An 11164-nucleotide genomic window follows, 5' to 3' on the forward strand; every position below is an offset into this window, starting at 1 on the left:
AGCTAACGTGAAATAAGATGAAAAACCTGGACCCAATGTGTACCTCCTTCAAAGGGTCTTTTTGCATGTGGGGAAGGCACATATGTTTGTTAAGACCCTAAGCCCCACACCCCTTGCCCATTACGCTTGAAGACTATCAAGTATGATGATGTGTGTCCTTATTACACATTTATGCCAAGAGGATGTGGCATAGTCAATAGCAAAGAGGAGCAAAGGATAAAGGACATGTGGAGAAGTCATACATAGATGTGAGAAGCCCAAATCCCAACCGCCCCGCCCCACCCCCCTACACACCTAAGACCATCAAGTAATGATGATTTGTGTCCTCCTCTAGGTTAAAGAAGGTAGGTTAGTAAGGTAACGAATAATACTACTATTTGCAACATAACAAAACTCCCATTGTGTACTGCAAAGTACACTCAATGTGTGCGTTGAGAAGTGCATGCAAGTGTAGAGTGCTTTCTCTCTACTACTACTAGAGAAGACTTGACATGAAAGCTTCACTCTGGGGGATAAAGCCACATGGCACATGGCCAAGTGTGGGCCACCTTGTTGGCGACGGTTGGAAGTTGTAACGTTTTACACGCCTTTAGGGGAACCTTAATATTGTTGTCTTTTAAAAGGAGCCACGCTCACAAACTGTCCCCAAGCGCTCTTCAGCTCCATTAACAGAAATAATTGTGAGCTCTCAACTACCTTCACGTAGTTACAGTTCGCTTGCCTTTAGCACTCTTCGGCAATGGCCAGTTACTACCTTCTTCTCCTTGCAGTCCTCCTCCTCACCACTTCAAGTTCTGTGGCAGCCCAATACTCAGTTTGGAGGCAAGCTCACGCCACATTCTATGGAGGCAGCGATGCATCCGGAACAATGGGTAGGTGTAAATTGCATCCATGCTTTTCATGCAGTGAGCTCTCGCAAGTCTTGCTCTTCATTAAATCAAGCTTAGCATAATTTCGAGTAATGCATGCCTTAATATATGTACTACGAAGGCTTATATGCTTTAATTTCGAGTAATACATGCCTTAATACGTATCTCCTATGAAGCTGGCGTTAGTGTAATTGCGCGGGGTTAAACATTGCTTTGTGCAGGCGGTGCGTGTGGCTATGGGAACCTGTATAGCGAAGGCTACGGAACAAGCACGGCGGCATTGAGCAGTGTGCTGTTTAATGATGGGCTGCAATGCGGGGCGTGCTTTGAGATAAGGTGTTGGGACGACGAGCAATGGTGTTTGCCGGGGAACCCATCGGTGATAGTCACGGCCACCAACTTCTGTCCGCCCAACTGGGCCCTCGCCAGCGACAACGGAGGCTGGTGCAACCCCCCTCGCACGCATTTCGACATGGCCGAGCCAGCCTTCCTCAAGCTCGCACAATACAAAGCCGGCATCATTCCCGTTGAATACCGAAGGTAATCGTCAACCTTTCCCTTCTCTCTCTATTCCACGTGGCTTTTCTACCCTTCTCACCCCTTTCCTTGTATTCCACGTGGCTTTTATCCTTTGCATGGCAGTAGGATTCGAAATATTTGTAGCTTTTTAATCCTTTGCATTGCAAGATGGCCTCTTGGTGGGCAAAGGATACATTTCAGCCGCTCATACTTTTAGGGGCCATTTTTTAAAGTGATCTCACCCCTACAAATGGCAATCCCTCATATCAGATTTTTAGCGTCAACACTATTAAAGCTGAGGCTTCATTGGAAAGAACTGATCAGCAATTCTTATGTATCTATGGTAAGGTGTGCGTGTGTGCTATTGTGGTGTTTTTAAGTGCTCCTATGGTAAGGTGTTGGGTGTGTGTTATTGTGATATTCTAAGTGCTCAATATATGCACCAAATGTGTGGGTAGATGTAGTTTACAAGCTAATGTGATGGTGTTGCTAACCTGAATCCAAGTATTTCAAGATGTGTAAGAAATCAATGGAGCAATTTGGTTATGGGTTGTGCAGGGTCCCTTGCGTGAGAGAAGGGGGCATTCGGTTCACCATAAATGGCTTCCAATACTTCACTTTGGTGCTTATTTCCAATGTGGGAGGCAGTGGGGATGTAAGCCAAGTTTTCATAAAGGGCTCTAAGACAAGATGGATTCAGATGACCCGAAATTGGGGGCAAAATTGGCAATCCAATGTAGTGCTTGTTGGCCAGCCACTCTCCTTCAAGCTCACCACTAGCGATGGCAATGTTGTCACCTCGTACAATGTAGCACCCTCTAATTGGCAATTCGGCCAAAGCTTCACTGGCAACCAAGTCCAAGATTAAGTTGCACAAAGCAAATGATATAATCCTACCTATACATGGCCTTAAACCTGAAATTCTTATAGCTAATAATAATTAATTTACTATGCTGCCTACGTGATTTGTACATTAATTAATTGTCTGTATTTTTAGAAGAAGTTTCTTGAAGTAGCTTGCAATGCAGCTTAGAACGTAGCTCGCGCGATTGATTCGGAGCTCACATAGAATGTTTGCACAGATTCTTCCCACGTTGTCACTCATAAGTAGCATTGTTTAGTTTGCACAGTTTGAAAGTTATCCTACAATTAGTCCCAAATTGAGGGAACTCTCATCAGGAACAAAGTAGCATAATTATACATATCTAGTCTCCAAGAACCAGAGAGCTAAGAAATTATATGTATTATGGGGGCCACTTAATACAAAGTAAAGTTCTTATTTTTTTGCTCTCTCTCTCTCTCTCTCTCTCTCTCTCTCTCTCTCACACACACACACACACACACTTACCCTTACCCTTGATCTTGACATAACTTGCACAAATGAAGCCGTCCTTTTAGTATGTTGATTAATTTACTATGGCTTAATCTCTTTGTGCGACAAAGTTGAAAATTGGGGATTTAGCAATCTTTAAGTTCCCTATGCCACGATCAATATGGACATATAAGAAACTTTCTTCTCCATTTGTAGTAAACTGAAACTCTCTTGTAGCTTTATAACGCTATTTCAACACAAAGTTAGCAGTCTATTGTTCTTATATGTGCCTTAAATTGTAGAAATTCTAGTTAACCATATATGAGGCCTCACTACCCATCATAACGTGCTGATGTTGTGCCTGAACTAAACACACGCGCGGGGGGGGGCGGTGATGGTTAGGGGGGCCCTAGGGGAAGGCGTCACATGCCGACAGGTTGGGTGGGCACAGTGCTGAATCCTGGCATGCATGTCCATTTCTTACACCCATTCTTGGGGATGAAATTGCACAAACCTTACCCACATACTTAAGTTACACATACATAACCTACATAATTCATCCATCTGTACTTCGGGGTGAGATTGCAGATGCATCCATCAATGTACACCATTAAACCCATACATCTACATAATTAGGATAAACATGCATCATTAATAATGCACACATTATGAGCGATTTGGTTTTAGCTACCTGTATTGACATCCCCAGTTGTGGCCTGCTTGAACGGAACCATACAAGATCAGCTTGTCGGCATCAGTGGTGATCTCTGGCAGCTTCAAGGCGTCCTTCGAGGCCTTGTCAAAGTCCTCCTGCAAAGCTCAGAAAGTGATTTCCGCTCACTTATGCATGCATCTTCCATGATTTCTACAAACGCAGTGTACTAATTATGGTGGTGGGAAATAGCTCAAGCTAATTATAATTAGCTCTTGTGGATCGTCTTCTTTAGCATGCAGCATAGAATTCGCACGATGCGTCTAAAAGGCAAACAGGAGCATAGCCAATTGCAGTAAACGAGAAGCCTTACCGCTAGACCCATGGCTGGTTCTCCCCCTCTCTACTACAGAAAGCCTTTCCCTGGATTAATATTTCTTCCAGAAGTGCATTCTTAAAGGCCAATCAATAGTATACCGATTTAAATGTCCCCTTACCGACACCCTTCTAGAAGTAGTTGAAGCATTCATTTTTTGACAAGACATTTATACATTTAATTACATGTTTGTCTCCTGCTAGAAAAAAAAAAACAACATTCGCGTCATATCACTAGCTCGCCATTCTCGCTGTTCAGAACTAAAAGCGACCGTTGAAGAGAGGATGCTGCTCGCGATGGAGTGCTGCGCCTGAATGCCTCTCTCTCTCCCTCTCTCTCCTCTGCGACGACTGCTGCCCTGCCCAGAGGCTTGAAGCCCTCTGTGTACTTTACTTTCCACAGCACCCCCTCCTCCCCCGCCCCCCGTCGTCTAGTGCATGGGCACCGAGTGTAGGGAAAACCCTACTCTACTGAGAGAACAAGGAACCTGCTCTGGGAATAAGTCATCTCAGTCTGCTAAGAACACACAAGCTGCCTTTCAGCAGTTCCTACAATGGCCCCCGGCCATGGATGGCAACAGAGAAACCATGCTGAAGTATGAGCAGGTGTTAGAAGACTTCATGGACACCAAAAAATAGCTGGAAGAGTCAGAGCCCGAGTGGAAGAGCTAAATCTGATGTTGCTGCAGAAACAAGTCGAAGATGTGACTCAAATCAATAAGCAAGCTCCAGCTAAGGTAATGGACACATCAGGTAAACCCTCTTCCATTAATCCTGTGGTTTGTCTTCAACCTGAGCTGGTTCATTCATTGGAAACTGATTACACAGCCCATTGTTTAGTTCGGTTAATGTTTGGGCCAAGACCACCAGTAGATTTCCTTAGGGGTTGGGTCAAAGACAACTGGACATTAGGGGAAGGTTGAGGTCTATGGCCCGGGCCCTTTAAGCTGCCATGAGATTAAAGAGATAATTAGTGTGAAGGCCAATAGGAAAAATACATGTGTACAAAAATGTTGGGTTGCTTAAGAACCTAAATCTTGTGGTCAAAGGTAGAATCTTACCTTTTGATCTGCAGCAGCAAAAAGAAAATCTTCAATATCTTTTCTTTTTATATTTTTATAAGGGAAAAGTTTTAAAAAGTTACCCCCCCTTACTTCCCTTTTCCCTCTACATCTCTCCAAAAGTAGGGGTGTGTTTCTCTCTCCTCTCTTTTAGACTAACCCACTTTTCCCATCTACCACTCTCTACAACCTCACTTGCAGCCCTATATTCATCTCCAACTTGAGGAAAGCTCTTTGCTACCAGCTACTAAGAGGAAGCTCTGTTATCAGCCTCTCTCTCTCTCTAGAGGAAGCTCTGTTATCAGACTCTCTCTCTCTCTCTCTCTCTCTCTCTCTCTCTCTCTCTCTGTGCAACAAGCAGGCACCTAATGCAATCTCTCATTAGCTTTCTTTTGAGGAAAGCTCTTTGCTACCAGCTACTCAGAGGAAGCTCTGTTTTATCAGCCTCTCTCTCTCTCTCTCTAGAGGAAGCTCTGTTTTATCAGACTCTCTCTCTCTCTCTCTCTCTCTCTCTCTCTCTCTCTCTCTCTCTCTCTCTCTCTCTCTGTGCAAGCAGGTACCTAATGCAATCTCTCATTAGCTTTCTTTTGAAGCTTTAGCTTTCTTTGTGTGTGTGCATGTGTGTGTGTGTGTGTGTGTGTGTGTGTGTGTATTGTGTGTGTGTGTATATGGATTTGCAGGCGATCTTCTTTGAAGCTTTAGCTAGCTCTCTCTCTCTCTCTCTCTCTCTCTCTTTCTCTCTCTCTCTCTCTCTCTGAGCAGGTATTTGCTTTTTTGCCATATTCTTAACATTCACTTTCTTTATATTTGGGCAATCTATGGCTCTTCAATGTGTACGCAGGCCATCCTCCACTATCGAGTCCATGGCTATTTCCAAACTACAGGATGATGAAGGTTATTGGATTCCTACCGTTTTTAAGCGGTTCATGTGGATAACAATGCAACCCAGTTTGAGGGGTGCACACAAGGTTCCCTAAAGGCATATGGCTTCCATAAGCCATCACTGGAAAGGAAGGATCTTAGAATTCAAAGTTTGCAACAAGGATGGAAAGTGGCTTGCAAAGGTGCAACATGTTTACACCTCAAGCCAAATACATCTTGAAGATGACAACTCACCACGGTTCCCAACTAACTGTAAGTTTCAGAACTTGTTTATAGTTTCTTTGCTTTAGAGAAATGCTTGCATGAAGACTATGGGAATATCAAGAACTCCAATGTATTCTATTGTATGTAGATGTTTTCCCTTCAACATGTGTGGAATGGCAGCCTCTAGAATGTTTTATAGGGACCTTTGAAGCATGTCATGTTGATCTAGGTAGGCTTATGTATACTGGGGAAACAAGTTTTGAACTTGCAAATAGAGGAGTATTTTTCTTTGCTGCAACATATGTTGTGCCACAGAGGGGAAGGTTTGGAGCACTTGAGCCAATTTCTCCTCAAACTGCACTAAATAGCCCGGAATGGCCCATTCCAGACCCCACCACAATGGAGAGCTTTCAGCGCAGGATTTTCCATGACATTCAGTCAAGCCTAAAGGCTGCATATGGATCCCACAGGATAAGTGTATCTCTTTTCATGCCTTTACATGTGTTTATTGCTATTTTCAAAGTAGGCAAGTTCTATCGCACCCCAACAATGTGGATAAGCAAAGATGGGGCCTTTGAAGCTCTAGATACATTTCTAAAAGGCAATTGGACCACCAAGGTGGCAGAACGTAATAAAGTGCTCAGCGGTAATGTCAATGGTAAGATGCAGGTATCAGATAGGCAAGCAAAATCTAACTATGGTGTACCCAATTAGAAGGTGGAAATGCTCGCATGGTGAATGGGAAGCTTTGGACTCTGATCTCTATGCTAGGAAGGAGGTAGAACTTCATATTGAAGCTCACCCAGGAGAGGAGCATACAGTGGCCCTAGGGTCCTTAGCTTGAAAGACTATTAAGTTGCAGACTTAGGTAACATTTTGAATGATTTTTGGCGATAATTTGTAGTGGTGTACTTTTGAATACAAAAATTTTGATTGCACCATAGCCCCAATGTCCTCTATTTTTCACTCCAATTTGGATTTTAATTTTGTTAATTTTAAATTTTATTAAATGTTTAAATGGAATGCTTTATAAGAAAAAGTTTTGGTTTCTAAAGCTCATTTCATTCTTAAGATCTCACAATTTCTATTTCCCTTCAATATCCCACTATGGCTTCAAGCTCTAACTCGCTACGCGCAAAGCTTGAGAAAATTGGGATCTCAGCAGGTGCAGATCAGAACATCCCCATTTTTTAGGGGGTGATTGATATGCAAAGAACTATAGACCTTCACGCAGAGGCTTTTCAAGAGCAGGTCCAGTACATGAGTGATATAGTGGCACAATATGTCGTGCAATTGCCTGAGTTCACCACTAGATGGGTTCCAGTGGACTTAATCAGGCATCTATACCATGGTGACAAGTTCCGATTCAGGCTCAACCGATTTTTGAAAGGGCTTACATCTAGCAATTACAGGGTCGAAGATGATGACACCGTTTATGAATTGTAGGTTGGTAATGTAGGCACCACCTTCCTTTTATATGGGATATGACGTTAGCACTGTTTCTGCAAGAAGCCAGGGATGCAGAAAAAAAGAAGGGAAAGGCAATGAGTAAAGAAGTAGCTCTTGTGAAGGAATCCAAAGGCGAGGTGGAAGAGGTTTTCTCAGATGAAGCTAAAGCGTCCATGGCCTTGGTGCTTCTCCAACAAGGGTCAACTGAGGATGAAGAGCCTCATCGTGACCTCGAGGGGGATGAAGTTGTGGAAGAGATCCTTGAGTTGGATGTAACCACTTTGAATCCCATCATCATGGATAACAAAGAATTTCTTTTTCTTGATGACATTTGTAAATCCTTGGGGTTAAGGGAGGATGAGGCCCTAAGCATATTAGCAATTGGGTCTGGTTTCTGCAAAGAAGACACATCTGAGCAACAGACTGCAGGTGTACAGATAGATTTTGATGACCATGATCTTACCAAAGCACTATCATTCCAAGGTTATGATACAGAACGTACAATTGAGGAAATTGTTTCCAATGCCCTTGTTGCTATAGAAAATGTAGCAGCAGAGTATGAAAGTATCCCTCAAGAAGCATTTCAACCACATAAGCGCTTGCATGTAGATACATCAGTTGAGCAGCGTGGAAGCAATATAGACATATGCAACCCACGCACAAGCCAATGTGATGATGACATTGAGGTGGGGTTAAATCAAGGTTCTAAGAAGCCGTGCCTTCATATTTATAAGTGAGTTGTTACTAACACCTGAACTTTTTCTCTTGTAGAAAGCTTATATTTTTGACAAGTTTGCTGCACGTGGAGATGGAGTTCGTGTGCAATCCGATGGACGAGACACCTCCCTGATTCATTACCTTCCTAGCCTCTCTCCATCATTTATTCGAGTAATCCATTTAGAGCACTCTAAGGAGGCACAAGCAGAGCTCATCAAGTGTAAAGCTCTAAGTGGGGTTGTCACCGAAGATGGGCTAGCAAATAATGCAAACAAATGTATACTTATTAGCAGGGAGGCAGCTATGTATACATTTGCGGGCAACTACACCGGCCATGTGCTAAGCCATTGTGCTACATCAATCTCCAAGGGTGTAACCAATCCTAGTATTATAGCTAATAGCCTAGGTGAGAAAGCCACGCAGAGTGACCAAGATAAAGAAGCTCTAAGAAATCTTCTCGGGAACTTGTAATTTTCTTTCTACGAATTCAATACAAAATGTATACTTTTTTAATTGTAATGCTTTTAAGAATTCTCAAGCATTTCTCTTGTTTATTTGTTGTGTCAGCACTCTGCCCTATAAACTATTGGCATCCATGTGAATGTGTAGGAAATTTCATTGATAATGATCAAATATTTGTTCAAATATTGTCAATTAACATCCAGCTGAAATCTGGCAGTACATAGAACAACTTTTAAAAAAATCCAAATTTTTTCATTTTTTTGATGTTTGTAGGCAAATTAATCATCAAGAAAGTGTACAAAATGCATGAATGAGTAAAAAAATGAAAAAAAAAAAGGCATGTGCACTACGGCGCGAATTTAAGCTGTTCAAAGATGAAGAAAGGCTTCAATTTGCGCCGTAGCGCAAATGCCTTTGTTTTTCATTGTTTTACTCATTCATGCATTGTGTACAATTTTTTGATGATTAATCTGCCTACAAACATTAAAAAATATTGATTTTTTTAAAAATTGTTCTATCTACTGCCAGACTTCACCATGTGATTTTGAGCCCCAAATGACCTTTTTTTTGTCCCTGAGCTTTTCTGAGGCTTGATTGGGGCCTTATTGAGCTTTAAGTCTTTTTTTTGTCCTAAAATAAATTCAGTTTAATTTTGTTTCTGCACTATGTAAGGATCCTTTATTCAATGCCAACAACAATGCCACGTATAACAAGATAATAATCAAATTTCATATTTGTTTTCACAATCACCTTATCAATAATACAAATTTTGTTCCTGTTTGACTAAAGCTCTTAATACATGATCAACATTTTTACCCATTCAAACCACAGTACATGAAATGAAATGTCTGCTTTAACAACACAGTTGAAACAAATATAAACGTTGGTTAACGAGTTATTTACAATATCTTATAGATTCAAAAAAATGTATTACAATGTTGGAGATTACAAAAGACACAAAGGCTGCATAAAATCTTAATCCTATCTAATAAAGCCTTCCCTATGGAGCACTTTAATCCTAACGTAGATGTAGTACAAGTGCCATGTCAACAGGCTTTAGGGTCACCCTTTTGGCGTGAGCGTGGCACAACACTGAATCTTGAAATAGAGAGACCAAAATTGTTTGTGACGTCTCTTGGAGGGCCTCGAGTGCCGTACTCTGGACCCAAGTGACCCTGTCATCACTGTACTTGTCGATGACTTCTTTTACAACTCTTGCAAAAGGGGCCTTCGCCATGATGGGGTCTGTGCTCTTTTGGTACTTTCTGATTCCTCGCAGAGCCACAATCCCCGGTTTCCATCTTCTCTTCTTTTTGGCAACAGGGGGTGGTGGTGGATGCGACCTCTCTTCCCATGGTTGTCTATCATTTCTAAAAAAATTTTGCCTTTCTTGTTCGGCTGGATCTAAAGTTTGTCTTCTTTTACTTGCTTCTGCCTTCTTCTTTTCTTGTTCTTGTTTTAATCTGCGTTCTTCTTGAATTCTTTGTTGCTCCTCCTGCTCCCGTCTTTCCCTCTCCCTTTGCTCCTCCTGCTCCCGTCTTTCCCTCTCCCTTTGCTCCTCCTGCTCCGGTGTTTCCCTCTCCCTTTGCTCCTCCTCTTGTCATCGTTCCTCCTCTTCCATCTCCACCTCTGGCTGCCTGTTTGCACGTTCCTTGTTTCTCTTGACACAAATCTTTATTCTTTGTTTTTTAGGTGGAGGATGGGGGGGCTGACACCTCTCAAGTTCCTCATGTAGTGTTTGTGCTAAGAGCCTATCCTGCTCCTCATGACGGCTTATTTCCTCTTAGAAGTCAGCAGCCTGTTGATACTGCTCTTGCTCGGTACAGAGAAGTGCTTCCTGGTCTTCCTCAAATGCGACCCTTAACTCCTCTTCTAGCTGCTGAGGGAGTAGCGCTTGCTCTTGCTCTCTTCTTCTATGCACCTCCTCACATCAATCTGGCATTGTTGCTCTTCTAGCACACGCTACTGCTACTCAGCCTCTGAGAGAGGTCGGGGGAATGGTGTACGCGTGGCTCTAAATGAGCCGGTGTCTCCAGGCTGCTTAGAGACATCCTCAATATTGTCCAGTCCTGAAAACACATTAGACTGTACATCTTCCTGTTGAGTCTCTACCTCTCTGTCCATGCTTGTATACTTCTTTTTGATGCGCTTTTGCACTTGTTGAAATGCATGTGCCGCGGCGACCGCCTGTATCAAATTGTGTGCACCAGACGGTACGTTGGGTTCTTAGTCTTGCATGCAGTGTGCTTAGTTCTAGCCATCCATTGACTTAAACGAGTGAATGAATGTGAAATTGTACTTTTAAAACTAACTTTAACAGGTTTATGAAAAAACTTATTGAAAAAAAAATATCTCTAGAAATTTAAAAAAAAGTTTTGACTTAAAAAAGGTTACAATTTTTTAATATGGAACCCATTTTTCACCGATACGCCTATGCGCACCGAACCACTCACGCATCCCATGCATGGCACTTGATGCTCGCCATGCAATTGCTCATTGTTGCAGATTGACATTTTTTACAACCTTTCGTAGTAATGACACCTGCCCTTTTGGTTTCTATCGGCGTCGACCTCCCAAACTACGATAAAACCAATTAAACATCTCATGCAAGGCATTGATTTTTTCCTTACCACCTCCACCATGTTGCGTGTTCTTAAAGTAT

General features: G+C 42.4%; 1 pseudogene across 1 annotated transcript; it reads left to right on the plus strand.

The window, feature by feature from the left end:
- The first annotated feature begins 665 nt into the window (after positions 1-665).
- Positions 666-2256, plus strand: LOC147620844 (expansin-A3 pseudogene; annotated as a pseudogene). Its single transcript, XR_015270042.1, has 3 exons — positions 666-872; positions 1091-1409; positions 1947-2256. The product of XR_015270042.1 is annotated as an expansin-A3 pseudogene (transcript).
- Positions 2257-11164: the final 8908 nt, after the last annotated feature.

Source organism: Cibotium barometz, chromosome 31 (assembly GCF_041138505.1).
Source record: "Cibotium barometz isolate CiBa-2024 chromosome 31, ASM4113850v1, whole genome shotgun sequence".
Lineage (NCBI taxonomy): Eukaryota > Viridiplantae > Streptophyta > Polypodiopsida > Cyatheales > Cibotiaceae > Cibotium > Cibotium barometz.